Source organism: Taudactylus pleione, unplaced genomic scaffold, assembly GCF_031769625.1.
Source record: "Taudactylus pleione unplaced genomic scaffold, aTauple2 ptg000065l, whole genome shotgun sequence".
In the NCBI taxonomy this organism is placed as follows: Eukaryota; Metazoa; Chordata; class Amphibia; order Anura; family Myobatrachidae; genus Taudactylus; species Taudactylus pleione.
Window position 1 is genome coordinate 16,368,600 of NW_028284467.1, and position 19,615 is coordinate 16,388,214.

Sequence of the window (19,615 nt, forward strand, 5' to 3'; positions counted from 1 at the left end):
CTACAAAATAAAATGTTGCAGCTATTTTTAGCATGGTAGGAAGCGTGAGTATTTTAAGCAGTTTAGGTGCCATAAACCACAGGAACACAGCTCAAGTTGTCACAAAAACCACAAATTATAATTCAATTGCGATGACATAACCTTGGCAAAGAACCAGAACTATCAATATCTGAACCTTGTGGGAACATAGGAAAGTGCTATTTTGCCATTAAACTCTATAATGTTTATATTATATGCAAATTGTAACTGAAATCTTCTGTTCAGCATTACATTTATAATTTCGTTGCTTGTAAAGCCACTGTTGAAAATGAAAGGTGTTCTAGAAAAAAAAAAATTCTGCTTGCAGTCACTATATTGTGAGATACCATGATTCACCCCATTGACTGACCACCAGCATCTGCTCTCTTGTCTCCTGTTATGAACTGAAGCAGGTACAGGGAGAGATGGTAATATTTAAAAGTTACAGTGGTGTCAGGGCCGGATTAAGGTTTGTGGGGGCCCCAGGCAATTAACTTATTGGTTTCCCTACCAATAACCTTTTCAATAAGATATACAGGCAATGTTATTAAAAAATATAATGTGTAAATACTCCCAGCACCGCCAAATTTGTTAAACACACTGTAATGCCCCCAGTTCACTTTATGCCACACAAACCCTAGTTCACTTATGCAAGAGTGCCCCCCACTCTGGTGATGTAGCTATGTGTGTAGGACCACCCCTGAGTTACAGCCTCGGCTGCCCTGTTGTTAATCCAGCTCTGAGTGATGGGTTAGCATAGGTGAACCACAGGGACAGAATATTGTATCGCTGGAGCCCTAAGCAAAGTGTGGTGAAAGACCTGACAATGCTGCTCCAGCCAGCTGGCCATCCAGGGCCCTCATCAAAGCAATGCACTGGTCCGGTGCTTATTCAGAAGAGGATGCTACTCTGCACCCATTGCAGTGCTGGCAGTTCTATAGCTCGTGAGTTATACATTTTCATTTTATGTGAAAATCCCTTTTTAGTACAGGGGCAGTTTACCAAATGCAGGCAGTATCAGCAATCACTTCAGGGGCATTTCTAGAGAGGAGGGGGCCCGTGTGCAGTCTCTGACACAGGCCCGCTCCTCTATCCGGCGGCCAGCAGCACACTGAGCTGTGCGCGGCCAGCGCCGGAGTTATAGACTCTGGGCACTAGAGTGTGCCCACAGTCTATAGAGTATGCGCAGGTCACTGGGAAAATGGCCGCCTTGGCGGAGGGATGCGCCAGTCCATTACCTTGCCAGGGGCGCTCGGATCCCTAGATACAGCCCTGGGCATGTTATTGATAGAGATCATTAAATTGACAGATATACAATACAGAGAGCTTTCCAGTGATCACCATGCAATATAGAGAGAATCCCAGGTAGAGGCTGATTGGTTGATATAAGGAACTTATCCACTAGTCCTGTTTAGAATGTTGCAAACATTTCCCCCTTAGTGAGGGAACACACTTGTCTGGATCCTTCGCATCGAGATGCCGCTATTGGTATATTGCCAGCAGGCATCCCAAGTGCTGGAATTTCATACCGATTCCATCAAATATATCTTCTGCGTTTAGCTAAGTAATATAGGATGCCACAGTCCCCATATTTTTTTCTAATTTATCAAACTCCAAAACAGATCTTCAACCCTGGATAGCCACGCTATAATTAGATGGCATTAGCCATTGTAGTGCTTAGATCAGTGGTTCCCAAACTGTTTTGAATCACGGCGCACTAGTGTATCAGCATTGTTTTCACCCCTAAGCTAGGAAAAAATGTAGTGAAGTAGTACAGTGAAGTAAATTGTGCTGACCTGTCACCCTTAGGTTTGGTTATATAGTGGTGGACAGGTTTGTGCTTCTGTTTGTGCACATATTTACATTACATTGACCATAAAGAATTTGATTTGGTGCTGGACCACCAACCTGAGGCACCCCTGCAAGTGTCCAAAGGCACCCCAGGGTGCCGCGGCGCATAATTTGGGAACCACTGGCTTAGACTATAATGTCATATTGTTTCTGCAGAGAAAGATCTTTGGCTCCCTTTACTGTAACCAACACTTGCACAGGTGCAGCCCGATGGCAGCACATTCTCATTTGGGCACCCAGGTCTGAATTTGGTAGTAAAGTAATAGCTTACGCTTTCTCTTTTTATTTAATCTTTGCAGGCTCTTATCGTAGCCACTGTCCCAGCAAGATTGATAAGTAGCCCCCCAAATCGTAATACCTTTATGCCACTATTTATGGTAATATGGAATGAATATTTTCTGGAACTCAACTGTCACCAATGATAAATTATCCTCTAATTATACCAGTATTTGGCTGTTGATGCCTTCATAGTTTGCACACCTCAAAGGCCAATGATGATGCATTCTAAAGCAGTAATTGTCTCATCTGAGAAATAAATATGTTTATGCTTTGCTAGTATATTTTCCCTAGAAACTATGAACACTTATATTGGCCTACACATGGCAGAATAACCTGCTTCACTGTCTGTTGTTTTACAACTGCCATATTGTTTATGCTGTTGAGGAATATTGTATTATGTTAAATAACATTTCAGTTATTTTAATTTGAATGCAAATGTGTTTTCTTTCAGTAGTTGGGCTACAGCTTAAATGTATGACTATGGATACCAGAGCAACTGAAACTTTGTAACATATACAGTAAGGATATATTTTCTAAAAAAGTGATGTTGCCTATAGCAACCAATCAGATTCTACTTATCATTTATCTAGTACCTTATAGAAAATGATAGCTAGAATCTGACTGGTTGCTAGGGGCAACATTTCCACTTTTGTAAACCCATAGTTTAGTACATATACCCCTCAGTATGCTATAGTATATAGTAAAACTTCTTTACAAATGGTTAATTGAGCACGTCAGGCTTGAAATGATATATAATGGGAAAAGCTTTGTAAATATTCCCTTAGAACTAAGGGCAAGGCGGGGTGCCCTACAGCACACTGTGTGTATCCATGGCAGCACCAAACGCCTGCCAAATCCACTCCGGACCAGCACGGTGAGGCCTGGAGAAAGGCCAAGCTCCTGCCGGATGTGTCCTGTAATTCAGGATTTCTGGATCAGAACAGGGCAATGAGTGCAATGAGAGAGGAGGAAAGGAGGAGTATGCTGCTATTCTAAGAGGAGAGGAAACTCACAGTGTTGCACAGGACAATGTCTTTTTTTTTACTGCATTATACGGAATAACATTAATGACTACAGCAGTGTGATAACATGGTATTATCTACACAGCACTGTGTATATATCAAAGGGGATGCTGCCTTTTGGGAAGATAGACAGGGGGAAATCGCCACCCTTTTATTAGCAGAAAATGAACATGATCCCAGATGCTGGGGCTGATACAAAGTTTCATGCCAGTCTGTTTTGTGGACGGATCTTGTGACTTTTCACCCTACATTAGCTCCATAGCTGAGCATATAAACAAACGTGAGCAACTACGGATAATTCAAATTTCCAGTTGAGTTGATGTATCTGGGCGATTAGTGGGCGCTCGCACGTAGGCTTAGTATCCTGAGGGAGTTTTGTGGGCTTGTAGTTGGAATTGGGCGCTAATCATCTGACGTCAGACGGATCTCTTGTGCCAAGGATAAGGCTGGTGCAAATGTGCGCTATAGACTGAAGACGGCTCTTTTCACAAGTGGATAGCGGCCATTCAACTTCATAGATGTGTCCAGGGGTTAAAGTGGGCGGGAACGGGGTGGAACTGAGTTCCATCACCTCTAATGGTTGATGGAACTAGTTCCACTTCCATCAGGTCCCTGCACAGAAGTCCCACAGACAGAGAGACACATTTTAATTGATCTAACAATATAGTCTCAGCTGATGGCAGGAATGCTAAAAAAGCATCTAAAATGTATTTCACACTGTCATAGCCCCCAGCTTCTGGGGGCCTAGGTGGCCCCCAGCCATTCCCTTTACCATTTCCTATACACAACAGTGTGTGTGTAAAGAACAGTTTCCACACTTGTTTTGGCCTGTCAGACTAGCGAGGCAGTGGGGGGGGGAGTAGGCGGCTGGAGAGATGAGTTCCCCCACCTCTCCAGGACCACTTTAAGCCCTGGATGCGGCCAACGCTGAATGTAGGCGAAGGTCCGCATTTATTTCCAAGCCTGCAATGTAGCCGGCTAGCCGCACATGAGGCAAACTTGTGTGCAACACTGAATGAGCCCTAAAGTAAGTATTAGATGTGGGAGTTTATGTGTTGTATATTATCAAGTGTGTGCAGAAAGATCTATAAGTTTGATCATTAACCACATTATGGACTTAGAAATCGGTTAAATATGAGATTATCTGATACAGTCAATTGCACAAAAATGCATCAACTAGATTAAAAATGTGACAGAAGTATTGCAATTCTCAATAAATTGTATTTTACATAGAAATTAACACACAGTGTACAGATATGTGCTCTCTCCACTCTCAGGGCTGGGGCAAAGTTGAACAAACTCTTATTTGAGGAGCGTACATGTTTTATGTCATGTTTTATGTACATGTCATGTTTTATATTTTGTACTGCGCATTTTGCGGTGTTGAGCATACGCAAGTACGAGTGATATATATATATAACAAATTATTATTTTTTTATTTTTTATTTATTGACATAAGACTCTTTAGCCGATGCAAGTCCGTATCTCTGGGGAGCTAACCAAGTATCACTCACCTGCCTTGGACAAATGATATTAGTAAATTGCCGCGATACACAATTTCCTATCACAACGATAAGCAATAATATAAAATCTTTTGTATATAACCTCCTCTTGATTAATACACCTGTATATGTTACACTAGCTATGTACTGTATCTTTAACACTGAAAATATGTATTAAATGCATCACCAACAAACCATATCATAAGAAGAAGGGCCATATTCAATTTGGAGCGAAAAGTCCGGGACAAACTTAAAAATTTGCGAAATTGATTCAGGGGGGTCCCCAAGTATGCGGCAGGTGTTTTCTAGAATGTGGGTGGTTGCGGCAGGTGGATTTTTGAAGATTTTTAAAAAATCACTTTAGGGACTTGAAAATGGGTGCAAGCATATTTTTGTGTACCCCAAATTTGATGGGACTACTTATTTTTTCCCAAAAAGTGTGCTATTCTTCACCACTTCTTCAAAGCCGCATTTATGCACCTGCTGCGGCTCTTTAAAAACCCCAATTACCTTCAGCAGGCCAAATCGGGGGTACCCATAGTGATCCCCCATGTCAGACCATCTTCTAGGGGATGACAGGCTGATTTCCTCAATAGTGACAGGACTGTACGATACTTACCTTTCCGCCGGGTCCCGTTTTCGCTGATTCCTAATTGAATACGGGGATAAGCAGGCAAACGCCCGATACTTTATCTCCTCCAAAAACGGTGATGATGGCAAAAAGTCCAACCTCAGACTTTTCGTCTCAAATTGAATATGGCCCGAAATGTGTTATTAAAAACCAATGGTAACAAACCAAATCACATTTACAAGTAACTAGCATTTGTATGTTATTGCACCTGTGTAACAAAAAAAACCTGTCCAGCATTTGTTGGCTACATGCAAAAGCCGCCAGAAAGTATTTACCTTGTATGCAAAAATAAATAAATATATGTATTGTAACAAACCGGGAATTAAATTCAGTGCACTGTTTAGTCCGACGGTTAGAAGTTAAGTTGGAGAATGGCGGTTCTCACGGCTTAACCTAAGTGTTAAGTCGCAATAACCAGCACTCTAAGTGCTGGCCGCGAGGCTGTTATCACCACGCTGAGCCAGAACACAGCCTCACGGCCAGCACTTTAGTCTGTTTTCTCCTCGCCCTAACAGCGCTCTGAATTGAATAGCTCCAGGAGCTCCCTCCCGGCGCTATCAACAGCACATTGAATTTAATTCCCCCCAAAATTTGTTCCAGGTACAATGTTACTTTCTTCTTTTCTTTTGGCGCGGGCACCATTTTTACTGTGATTTCTGTAGTACACATGTGCAGCTATCCGGAAACATGGTGCCTGCACCATATTCCTGGTAATATCTACGGCGCTGATGGACAGTTAAGTATTTTGCATTGGTGCAGGGTTTGCAGTCTGGGCCTCCCTGGACACTGCACACCCTGCACCCATTATAGATAGGCCCATGGCCCCAAAGTGTGAAAATGAAATATCCATCTTGCCTCACGCAGTAATAGAAGCTTTGTCCTGTCTCCTCCTCAACCCCCTTACCTGTTATATAGCACACTCCCCCATATCTCTATACAATCCTCACCAATGTTATTCATCACATTGCCATATACTGTACCATCCCCATTCATTATATCCCACTCCCCAACCATCTCATTTCATACAGCTACTTCTGTTATTCATCGTAGCCCACTCCCCATCTCACTTCATCCTGTCCTTCTCCTACCTCAAGCAAACAGTTGGAGCAGTGGTTAGAAGAGCTGAGGCCCCCTCTCCCCACATAGGGCTCTATTATGTGGTCAAAGCCCTGGAAATGCTTTTTTTCTGGGCTTTGACCGCATTTGTCATATGCACCAAGCTTACGGAAAGCTGAGCTTTGGCAGCTTGGTGGCGGTGGGCAACGCCATCTTCAGATATTGTTGTCCAATAGAAGCCAATGAGCTTTTTATTCTGATTGAGAGGGATTCAATCTTATCGCATTCTGACCTGAGAGGGATCCCCAGTGTTCCCTGTGGCGTGTGCATCATTCTGCTCATCTGCAGAAGGACGCCAGAGGGACTTCTGGGTGATAAACCCGGATGTCCTTCTATCACAAAGGACATCTCTTATTGGGATAGCTGTCCTAGGTGATTTTCTTCATGTGTACTGGCGTTATTAACGCCGGCATGCATGCAATGAGTGGCAGTATGCATCGTATGCAAAGTGCAATGCTTGATGGCCCCCGGTCACTGGGCAAGATATATCAAAGGTTTATTGCCGTAAAACTTAGATGGTGGTAATCAGTGTAGCTTCTTAGCTACAATTATGCAAAGTGGCTTGGAGAGGGATCTGAAGGAGCGAGTCGGCCATGGTGGAAGCTGGCATTCAGGGGTGACCTAGTCACCTCACTAATATATAGTGAGGGTGGGGGCAGAGCGAGCAAGCAGCGGGCAGTAAGCAGAGTGAGGTGACCCGGCATTATACTATGTCTGGGAACCTCTAATGTGTCCCGGTTGGTAACACACAGGGAGCAGGGAAGTTTTTCCCCTCCCGTTTTCTCCATGGGCACCACTGAGTAGCCGGTGTCAGGGAAGAGGGCAGAGAGAAGGCAGGGAGACAGCTGTCTTCGATGCAGCTGACCGCCCCAAGGGATCGCGCCCTACACAATACAGTGCATATACACTGCACGATATTGACGATTTGTTGTTCCGATGTGTCGGATTCGGCCAAATCGTTAGCAATATCGTGTAGTGTGTAGGGGCCTTTACAGCTATCCTGAGATGGCAATAACAGGAGAAAGATTGCAGTGTCATATGATATATGTTCCACCACGATCCTTGTGAAATAGGGCTCCTCATGCTTTGCATAGTGAAGTCATCAGAGAGACTCTGTAAATCTTATCACTGACACAGGTTATCTCTGGTAATAGCAGTGTTATCACCCGCAATAACATCTTCAGGCAAAACAGTAACATATGAGGGCAATACCTTATATTCAGTGTAAATGTGCCTTTCCCAAATACAGCTGTTAAACTGTCGACAGGTAGCCATTTTTCCATGTTATCAGCTTCTATCTGTCAGGTTACAATAATGCCTTACACGTGTCTGATATACTGTTAGAATACCAATCTGTAAGTTCAGGTTCTTTTACATAAGGAGAAATGGACACATTTGGGGAATAGGAACTCTACCATACCTTCAGTGTACACAGGGTAACTTTAGCAGCCAGACTTGTCTGTCACACATCCAAACAAAGAAACAACAGGGAGCATAATTAGTGTTACCATAATGGAATAAAGGGACAACGTCATGACCTGATGCTTGCTTAGCCTGTAAAATCCTACCCATGCTTTCTCAGGTCCAAAATAGCGTAAAGTTTAGAGACCCTATTACAACTTACCCTGCCAATTTGAGCTCACTGAAGACTAAATTTCTGGAAAAATACATTTGTGAGCCAAAAATTTTAGTTGGAAATGAGAGGACAGTCCCGGGAACCCTAGGATACATGGAATCCCTACGTATAATACAAGATCAGGAAGCATAGAGCACAGGGCTGCAGGTAATGCTTTGAACTCGCATGCATAGAAATGATTCTCCCTCCCTGCAGTAGTCTATATGTAACACCATTTAAATGCTGTGGAATGATATCTTTTATAACTGTAACATTGTAACAAGGTTAATGGAATGTTATATTATGGCCACAAACATTACAGAGGTCATAGGAGACATAACATACTTGACAATGGTAATTGGAAAATATTTTAAAGAATGTTACCCGTGTTGGATGTCAATCACAGACATTCTCTATAATTAAGAGAAGGCTGCTACAACTGCTTTGATGGTAAATCAATTACTGTAACCCAGGAACAAAAATTAAGGTAACCGTGTAAATACTAAGGGATCTATTCATCATGTTAATTGTTAGTTATAATTAACATTTGAACTCGCCGCGAGCGCCGGAGCAATTCATCATTGCTCCAGGGTGGAGACAGCTGCTCCTAAAATCAGATGTCTCCCCGGAACTTTCAGAGCAGTGCAACTAGTGCACCACAAGAGCCCCGCCATCCGGCGGAAGGAGCCTGACAGGGAGAGAGGGATCTGAAATAATCCTTCTTCGCGAGGAATGGGCTGCAGGAGCATTTACCATCTGAAGATGGTGAATGCTCCCGGAGTCAAGCTCTAAAAATATTATATTTTCAGAGCTTGATGAATTCCTGTCACAGCGGGCCATTCTGGGAGAGAAAAGGTAAGCAGGAGACATCTGTGATATCTCTTGCATTACCTTTTTGATGAATGGCCCGAAAACGTAATTTCTACAATTGCAGGTGAAAATGTTAAGTTTCACCTTTTCACCTGCTTTTGTAGAAATTAAGTGATGATGAATAGAGCCCTTAATACATTAGTCTACAAATGGGCAGTTATTACTGCTGTGCCATGTAATTACAGCAATGAATATCCATAAAGTAAACACTGAACATCACCAATCTGAGATCACAACAATTTTGAAATGGTCATTTACTTATATGTTTGGTTTGCATGTTGGGAGGTTGAGAATCAACCATATAGTAGTATTCCACTTCTAATTGGTCTTACTGTACATGGCTTGCAATTGCCTGCCCATGCTCAGCGCCCCCAGCAGAAATGGAGATGCAGGCAATGATACACAAAAATATTATATACGGGTGTATCCTTATGCATTGTAGGTGTGTGTACAGATCAGAAATGCTTAGCCAGTTACTGTTATATACAACTAACACTAACTGGCCTATTTATTATAAGGTGAAATGCCAATTTTCTCCAGAGTCAGGGCACCCACCTATCAAGCCCTGCCTGCTAATAAATTTTATTGCCATCAATAGCACCACCGCAGTTTCTCTTATCATATCAATAATATTTGAAGAAAGGCTTTATTTATTTAAATAGAGTGTCATATTTATTTTTATTTATGTATATACAGCGGCAGATTGGGAATGTTATAATGTGGCCCTGGAACAATTTAGGAAGTGACCTTACATAGGCAAGAAGTTGGACATTTTACTCAGATAGACACAAGACTGCCTAGCAAAGCAGTAGTACTCAGATAGGCACAAGACTGCCTGGCAAAGCAGTAGTACTCAGATAAGCACAAGACTGCCTAGCAAAGCAGTAGTACTCATATAGACACAAGACTGCCTGGCAAAGCAGTAGCACTCAGATAGACACAAGACTGCCCAGCAAAGCAGTAGTACTCAGATAGGCACAAGAATGCCTGGCAAAGCAGTAGTACTCAGATAGACACAAGACTGCCTGGCAAAGCAGTTGTACTCAGATAGGCACAAGAATGCCTGGAAAAGCAGTAGTACTCAGATAGACACAAGACTGCCTGGCAAAGCAGTTGTACTCAGATAGGCACAAGAATGCCTGGAAAAGCAGTAGTACTCAAATAGAGACAACACTGCCTGGGAAAGTAGTAGTACTCAGATAGACACAAGACTGCCTAGCAAAGCAGTAGTACTCAGACACAAGATTGCCTGGCAAAGCAGAAGTACTCAGATAGGCACAAGACTGCCTAGCAAAGCAGTAGTACTCAGACACAAGACTGCCTAGGAAAGTAGTAGTACTCAGATAGACACAAGACTGCCTAGCAAAGCAGTAGTACTCAGACACAAGACTGCCTGGCAAAGCAGTAGTACTCAGATAGGCACAAGACTGCCTGGCAAAGCAGTAGTACTCAGATAGACACAAGACTGCCTGGCAAAGCAGTAGTACTCAGATAGGCACAAGACTGCCTAGGAAAGCAGTAGTACTCAGATAGGCACAAGACTGCCTAGCAAAGCAGTAGTACTCAGACACAAAACTGCCTAGCAAAGCAGTAGTACTCAGACACAAGACTGCCTGGCAAAGCAGTAGTACTCAGATAGGCACAAGACTGCCTGGCAAAGCAGTAGTACTCAGACACAAGACTGCCTAGGAAAGTAGTAGTACTCAGATAGACACAAGACTGCCTAGCAAAGCAGTAGTACTCAGAGAGACACAAGACTGCCTGGCAAAGCAGTAGTACTCAGATAGGCACAAGACTGCCTGGCAAAGCAGTAGTACTCAGATAGACACAAGACTGCCTGGCAAAGCAGTAGTACTCAGATAGGCACAAGACTGCCTAGGAAAGCAGTAGTACTCAGATAGGCACAAGACTGCCTAGCAAAGCAGTAGTACTCAGACACAAGACTGCCTAGGAAAGTAGTAGTACTCAGATAGACACTAGACTGTCTAGCAAAGCAGTAGTACTCAGATAGACACAAGACTGCTTGGCAAAGCAGTAGTACTCAGATAGACACAAGACTGCCTAGCAAAGCAGTAGTACTCAGATAGACACAAGACTGCTTGGCAAAGCAGTAGTACTCAGATAGGCACAAGACTGCCTGGCAAAGCAGTAGTACTCAGAGAGACACAAGACTGCCTGGCAAAGCAGTAGTACTCAGATAGGCACAAGACTGCCTGGCAAAGCAGTAGTACTCAGATAGACACAAGACTGCCTGGCAAAGCAGCAGTACTTAGATAGGCACAAGACTGCCTAGCAAAGCAGTAGTACTCAGATAGGCACAAGTCTGCCTAGCAAAGCAGTAGTACTCAGACAGGCACAAGACTGCCTGGCAAAGCAGTAGTACTCAGAGAGACACAAGACTGCCTAGCAAAGCAGTAGTACTCAGATAGGCACAAGACTGCCTAGCAAAGCAGTAGTACTCAGACACAAGACTGCCTGGCAAAGCAGTAGTACTCAGATAGGCACAAGACTGCCTAGCAAAGCAGTAGTACTCAGACACAAGACTGCCTAGGAAAGTAGTAGTACTCAGATAGACACAAGACTGCCTAGCAAAGCAGTAGTACTCAGAGAGACACAAGACTGCCTGGCAAAGCAGTAGTACTCAGATAGGCACAAGACTGCCTGGCAAAGCAGTAGTACTCAGATAGGCACAAGACTGCCTGGCAAAGCAGTAGTACTCAGATAGGCACAAGACTGCCTAGGAAAGCAGTAGTACTCAGATAGGCACAAGACTGCCTAGCAAAGCAGTAGTACTCAGACACAAGACTGCCTAGGAAAGTAGTAGTACTCAGATAGACACTAGACTGCCTAGCAAAGCAGTAGTACTCAGATAGACACAAGACTGCTTGGCAAAGCAGTAGTACTCAGATAGACACAAGACTGCCTAGCAAAGCAGTAGTACTCAGATAGACACAAGACTGCTTGGCAAAGCAGTAGTACTCAGATAGGCACAAGACTGCCTGGCAAAGCAGTAGTACTCAGAGAGACACAAGACTGCCTGGCAAAGCAGTAGTACTCAGATAGGCACAAGACTGCCTGGCAAAGCAGTAGTACTCAGATAGACACAAGACTGCCTGGCAAAGCAGCAGTACTCAGATAGGCACAAGACTGCCTAGCAAAGCAGTAGTACTCAGATAGGCACAAGACTGCCTAGCAAAGCAGTAGTACTCAGACAGGCACAAGACTGCCTGGCAAAGCAGTAGTACTCAGAGAGACACAAGACTGCCTAGCAAAGCAGTAGTACTCAGATAGGCACAAGACTGCCTGGCAAAGCAGTAGTGCTCAGATAGGCACAAGACTGCCTAGCAAAGCAGTAGTACTCAGATAGGCACAAGACTGTCTAGCAAAGCAGTAGTACTCAGATAGGCACTAGACTGTCTAGCAAAGCAGTAGAGTGCTCTTATGGCTGCCTCTGCAGCTCCTGTCATATTTTCTTCTGATTATCTATTATAGGCGGTGATAGTCTATGTTACCTATGTTTCTTAATAAATAGGTAAATAAACTCGCCCTTCAGGGTCCGCTGAGGTGAACAGGGCTTAATGATGCGATTTGTGTCATTATGACACATCCTCGCCAGTGCGCGGCTTGTAGGAAGAATTGCCCACTCTCCTGGGAGTACAGGAGGCCTCCCGAAATTCTGAGAGCATAGTAAATATTCCATTAGACTAAGAACTATGGCTATGACCTCCTAACGCTTATTGTTTTCCTTTACTAAGTACAGAATGTTTTGGTTGACATCAGTTCACTTTAAACACTTATTTCAGGAATTCTGTGATGTCCGTTGTAGGAGTAGTGAAGCAAGTGGATGTAAGAACAACATATAGAAGTATGTTTGCTTAGCGAATAATTGCACCATGCCTTTTACGATTTTATAAATGTGACATATTTCTAATTCTTGGAACTCAGTTTGTCTGCCTCCCTCCTGAGATTCTCCATCTGACCATATTATATTCCTGGCAGCCGCACTCAGTGGCATAATCTGGTACTATTGACCAGCAGGGAGGAGAGTGTACTGGTGCTTTCATTAGGAAATCCCCGGGACTGTGCAGGATCTGAATTTAGCTGTGAATAGTGTAAACACAGCTGGATAATGTGAACACTTTATAGTTTATTAAGACTAAACAATGTTATGAGTCCCAATACTCCAAGATTGTAAGGATTTTTTTACAACTGCGCAAATATTGCTGAGCTCTTCAATACATCGTAAAAGGTCACATGCTGAATGGATCTAAAATGGCATTTTGTGTCAGCTATATGTGTAAAAGTTACTATTTTGTGACAGAAGTTCAAGTGTTTGACTTTGAAGGCAGGAATTAATATACATTACTGTAAGTTATTGTCCTCCTCTGTTATCCATAACAAAAGGCAAAAAAGCACAATAAATTATTATCAACAAAATGTTAAATGAATTTCCATTCATATACAACCTCTGATCCGCTAAGGTGGATGGGCATGATGCCACAGTTTGCTTCATTATGACAAGTATCCACTCTTAAGGGTACATTTACTAAAGTGAGAGTTTTTAGATGTGGAGATGTTGCCCATAGTAACCAATCAGATTCTAGCTATTATCTTTTAGAAACTGCTAGTTAAATGTTAAGTAGAATCTGATTGGTTGCTATGGGCAACATCTCCACATCTGAAAACTCTCACTTTAGTAAATTTACCCCTTGGAGTGGCAAAGGCAGAGATGACCATGATGACATGAATTGTGTTATCATGGCTCTGCTCCCCTCTGTGCAATAATGCAGCAACACACAGCATGGGGCAAGGCTATGATGTGATTCGCATCATAAAGCCCATTCTTAGCTCCGAGAGTTTGCACTACATTCCCGGCTATCAAGCAGACCTAGCCAAAAAGTGTCCTGGACATTACAATAGAATGTATGACCAGTGTGTGACCTATAGGCAGAATTGCCTATTATCCTGGGAAGCCTGTTAATAACATGGGAATCTGCTGGACATTCCAGGAGAGTAAGAATCTATGTTAAATATAGAATGGGATTGAAATCCTGACAGCGTCAGCCCGACAGGAGGAAATCCCGACAGCAGCAGGTAAGTCACATAACCCTCCCCTCTCCCCCCCATCCCTAACCCTTCCTTAGGGGTGCTTAACCCTAAACTCGCAGGGTGGTGTTTAGCCTTATGTCCCCCCCGGGGGTATCTAAACTTACCCCGCCACCCTAAACCTAACCCTCTCAGGGGGTGCCTAACCCTAACCTCCCCCAGCGGCGCCTAACCCCAACCCCTTCCCCTAGCCTAACCCTCCACGGGGGGTGCCTAAGCCTAAGTCTCCCCGAGGTTGCCTAAACCTAACACCCCCCTGCGGCTAAGTGCTAGGGATGGCTGGACTCACCTTGATTGGACCGGCGTCCTTCGGCGCTCCGGCGTCGGGATGAAGATAGGCGTCAGTATTTAGACGTCTATCTTCGGTCCGTGACCGGTCTCCTGGTGACGGGATATAGGGCCTGATTCAGAGCTGGACGCTATTTGCACTCGCTCGTTCAGTAAAAAGGGGTGGCTATTCAAATGAACCGTTCGCTCTTTGCGGTCTGTTCACGCCTCTAGGTCTGAACGAGCGAACAAAACTTGCGGTCGTTTTTTGGAAAACTATGCCACCTGGCCTACGTCATGTCCGCTATTTATTACATTAATCGAGTACATCGACCAGCGTCTGAACTGCTCGCTATTCTTGTGGTTGGTTTTTCCTACCACAATCTTGCGAGCAGTTCTGACTATAAAATAACCCAGTGACGTGGTCAATGACGCTGCGGTATTAATTATGCACACCCATAAAACGCCCGTTTTGACCTTAAAGCACGCCAGCGTTCGGATCTCCACTCCCCGTTTTGAAGCACCTTCCCCTGTTACCACCCACATACGCCTCCTCATGTCACTCAAAATAGCAGGAATTCGCTATTTAGCGAACAAACGATTTTCGGCCGCACTGACTGTTTTCGCGCATGCGTATTACAATCCGTACGCATGCGCAGTTGTGCAAACATCGCTCGGAACGAACGAGCGGCCGCTTACGAGCGGCTCTGAATCAGGCCCATAGACCGGCAACATTTAGTCCCCCTGTCTATTAAGTACATCCCATTATATAATTGTGAAAAATACATAATTATAAATACAAGCTGTTGCCTTTATCTGTCATTCAGTCTTCATAACTAGTTTCCCTGGTAGAAAGTCTGGTGTGTCTAACGCTGGGTACACAACTACACACTAAGCGATATGTCGTCCAATCCCGCGGTTTCGTAGCGAAATATCGGGCACATCTGCCAGTGTGTACCTGCTATGTCGCTGAGGATGCACACTCCCACGCATCGTCAGCGACATCGCCCATTGGGCCTTCATACAGGTCCGACAGGCGACATCATATCGGCTACGGCTAATGGAGAAGAGCGCACTATCGACAGAAGAACCCACTGCTTGGATTTGTGAATACTAATTAAGCCACTACGTATCCGAGGTAAGGAGACCTAGTACCCGCCTGTATCATCTAATTAAGCCATCAAATCTTCTGAGGTCAGAAGACCGTTGCTGGATCATCTACCGCATCTCCCAGCTGATTAGCGATAACACACACAGAAGTTCAGGCCGGTGAAGACTGATCAGAACAGCAGACGGAACTCTCCTTATTTGAGGTACTATACAAGATATTTGGCTCGCCTTCTCTAAAGAGGGTATAATGTGGCACCCCCAGAGAAACTGCTAAGCCTGGCAGTCCTTTCTTGTGCACAGCGAGTGTTGCTGAGGATTGACTCTAGGACCCAGGAGCAGCCACCCAGGATAGAAAGTGAAACTAGAAAAGGCAGAACAGAAGCAGCCATGTGGAGCGTGACAGGGGCTGTGTAGTGTGAGCTGTTGGAGAAAAGCAACTACCAGGAGTGTGTGTGTGTGTGTGTGTGTGTGTGTGTGTGTGTGTGTGTGCTGCACTGAGCCTTCACTGAGGGCACAGAGAGTGGAGATCAGCAGCTGATTGGGGTAACAGTGGCTGTGAGGAGGAGACCCCCCCCTCTATGTGAAGACAAGAGAGCTTGAAAGTGCTCAGTTTTACTGATCTTACTACAGCACCATAGAGAGGAGAGGCTGTGTGTGCAGGTCAGGTGCTACATGCTGATAGTCAGGTGCTGGCATCTGGACAGGTATCCTTTGCATTGTAATACATGCCAGGAGAAGGACTGCACAATCATAGAGACTGATCTTATAGGAAGTGGATTTTCTGCAAAGACTGTAACCATTTCAAGTATCATTTAATACCCGGGTATTCTTATAATTAGCTCCAACGTGCTGATCAGTGAAGATTAGGGACACTATTCCTGGGCGCATTAATGAGAAACACAGTAGTTTATTGCCAATCTTTTGAGATCGTAGTGTTTATAGCAAATGTTATTCTGCACTTGATTTTATATGGTACTGTGAAGTATATTGTTCATGATCGTAGCCGTTTCCTATAGAGTATGCAAAGTAATTAATTATTGAAATTTTACAGTATTAACAGAGAAGTGAATACATATCTGAAGTTACTGTAATTGCCCTACCATATTTGAATTGAATGTATTACTGTACTTGCATATTATATTGCTGAGTGTTGTGATATGAGCCAGATTATTGTTAACCGATTATTTTAGTAAGCAGCTTGGGTTTGGAAGCCAGTTTTCAAATTCACAAAACTGCAGTTATCTCTAATAAATTTGCTCTCCGCAGAGCAGACTGTTTGAATGACCTTTTGTCTGGACTGATCTTCCTTACCTCTCTGAAAAGTGAAAAGAATCTGTATGAGAATCCAGTTCACCAGGTAAAACAGTTTAGCTACAGTCACCATTTCATACTACACCTGGGTACTACAATAATACCCCTTTCACATCGCTGAAGTAACCCAGGGTATTGCCAGGTCGACACTGGTCGCAGCTCGGTGTGAAAAAGAACCCAGGTCGATGACCTGGGAATCCAACTCGGGTAGCAAGCAGGGTTGCACATGGGAATGACCCGGGTCACCGTGCAGTGTGAATGGTCCGATCCGGGTCATGCTTAAAATGAGCTGATTGGCGGCTGTGGGGCAGTCACCACCCACTTTCTATGACCTCACAAATTTAGCAGGGCAGACCCAGGTTCAATGTGAATGGGGCCTACCCGAGAATAATCCTGGTCGAAGGTGTAGTGTAAACTGGGTCTAACCTTGGTCTCATCCGGGACTGACCCGTGTTCAAAATCCCAGGTCAGACCCGGGAGTTTGGTGTGAAAGGGGTATAGATGATCAACTATAATTGCTCAATGTAAGAATAGGTATTGGTGCAAACAATCCAGGTAGAGCTACTATAAGCTATTGACTAATATACTCCATCCACAGTGTGGTTCACCTAAATGTGTGAGACTGTAGCCAAATGCAGTAATTTAAACAGCCAATTGATATAATTCCAACTCATAGCCCTTTTACACCAACTCCAAAATCCCAGATTTTTGCATGTAACCACCATCAACCCAGGAATTTTGACAGTGTAAATACCCTCAGGTATTTTGCAGGGTTGGCCACAGGTCGTTCTTGTGTCACCCTGCAGTGTAAACAGCGAGATCCGTGGCACGATGACCCGGATCATAGTGCAAGCTACCCGATTGGCCGACTTCAGTGGCGCTTGGAAATTACATCATCTCCAAGTGTCCACTGCAACATCGGAAGAGCCGGGGACCTGGCTCCAGTGTGAAAAGGTCCGACCCGAGCATACCCCTGGTTGGCGCTGCAGTTGATAAATCTCTGTCCCAGGTCTGATCCGGGTTGGAAACATGTTCCAAATCCGGATTCAGATCTGAGACTTCGGTGTAAAAGAGGTATAAGTATCTCACTTGTATAAACAGATTGCTGTTATGCTACATTGTTACTAATTAGTACAAAGTGGTTCTAGAGAAGTGGTGGAACTCACCGCCTCCCCTCAATGCAATGTCAATAAAGGGACAGCGCATCGGGAAAAGGGGTGTGGTCTCAAAAGAAAGGGGCGTGGTCACATAATAGTATTCCAGATACAAATTAGCACATTCTTGATTCAAATTACACCACATAGTAGTGTCTCTTATTCATGTATGACATACAGCAGTGCCCTTTTTACACAATTCCCACATTTGTGCCCCTTATACACAATACCCATAGTAGTAGTGCCCCTTATACAATGCCCACAGCAGTAGTGCCCCTTACATATAATGCCCACTGTAATGGTGCCCCTTATGCAGTGCCCTCAGTAGTGGTAGTGCCCCTTATGCAATGCCCACAGTGGTAGTGCCACTTATGCAAAGCCAACAGTAGTGGTAGTGCCCCTTATGCAGTGCCCACAGTAGTGGTAGTGCCCCTTATGCAATGCCCCCAGTAGTGGAAGTGCCCCTTATGCAGTACCCACAGTGCTAGTGCCCCTTATGCAGAGCCCACAGTAGTGGTAGTGCCCCTTATGCAGTGCTCTCAGTAGTGGTGCCCCTTATGCAGTGCCCCCAGTAGTGGTAGTGCCCTTATGCAGTGCCCACAGTAGTGGTGCCCCTTATTCAGAGCCCCCAGGAGTGGTGCCCCTTATGCAGTGCCCCCTATGAATACCCCCATTAGTAATCTCCCTGTAATAGTGCCCCCAAAGTAGTAAAACCCCAAGTAGTAGTGCCCCCAATAGTAATGCCCCTCTTTAGTGCCCCCAGTAGTAGTGCTGCCTGAGTAATGCCCCCTGTAGTTGTGCCCCCTGAGTAATGCCACCAGTAGTAGTGCCCCCTGAGTAATGCCCATAGTAGTAGTGCCCTCAGTAGTAGTGTTCCCTGAGTAATGCCCCCTGTAGTAATGTCCCCTATTGTGAAGCCGCTTACACAACAAAAAAATCCACTAATACTTACCTTAAGACCCGCTCCAGCGTTCGCTGCTGTCTGGTCCCCACTGGTCTGCCTGGCTGCTCCTCAGTCTAAACTACGGGAGACATCATGACGTCTCTCCCATGGTGCATTGCACACAGTGGGACCCAGAAGCCGGAGCTCATGAGTGAGCTCCAGCCTCCGGCTGCCGCTGGCACTGCGGGGAAGGAGCCCGGTGCCCACTGGTAACGTAATCTCAGCTTGCACCCGGCAAATGGAGCCTCCCTGCAGCGCCGGGGTTAGGTGGGTTGGAGGAGGCAGAACTGGTTCCTTCTCCAAATAGAAGTGACGGAGCGCATTTCTGCCCCGTTCTGTCCCACTTTAACGAATGTTACAGACTGTGTTCATTATTTTTATTTGTGTTTATATTATGTGTGATTTTAATAAATCTGTTAATTTAACACTGAAAGCTACTATTATCCTGACTGAGACACACTAGCGCAGTTATTTTGTCTATTCATGTGTGTTGTGAGGTTGGTATCCCTCTTTTCTTACTGCTGCAGTGGTTTCTTTCATTTCCCTATATGCATGAAGCTGGAACAACAATCTTTTCTCTGGTGTGTCTAAAGTTGGGTACACACCTGAAAGATATATCTGCAGATTGACTGCACTCCTCCTAACAAAGTAAGTGGATATGCTTAAACTAATCTTGTGTTTTTACGAAGATATAACTATTGCCCTTTTTAAGTTCTTATAGATGATAGTCTTTCTTCAGTAATGGGTGATACTAATATTTTATATTTATTAGGCATAGTGGCTAGTTAGAGCCTGAACTGAACTGTAGCTGTATAAGTGG

The 19,615-nt window shown here is 44.4% G+C and overlaps 1 protein-coding gene across 3 annotated transcripts in view; it reads left to right on the forward strand.

Annotated features, from left to right (window-relative positions):
* RAPGEF3 (Rap guanine nucleotide exchange factor 3) overlaps nucleotides 1-19,615 on the forward strand; it is a 131,552-nt gene that overhangs the window by 22,764 nt on the left and 89,173 nt on the right. Inside the window, exons 1-2 of one of the 3 annotated variants that reach the window (XM_088466004.1) lie at nucleotides 16,714-16,744; nucleotides 19,354-19,443. The exons of the other annotated variants lie outside the window; for them this stretch is intronic. The gene's annotated coding sequence lies outside the window, so the exon portion shown is untranslated. Of the gene's footprint in view, nucleotides 1-16,713; nucleotides 16,745-19,353; nucleotides 19,444-19,615 lie in introns of those variants that run through there. 3 annotated transcript variants of the gene reach the window in all.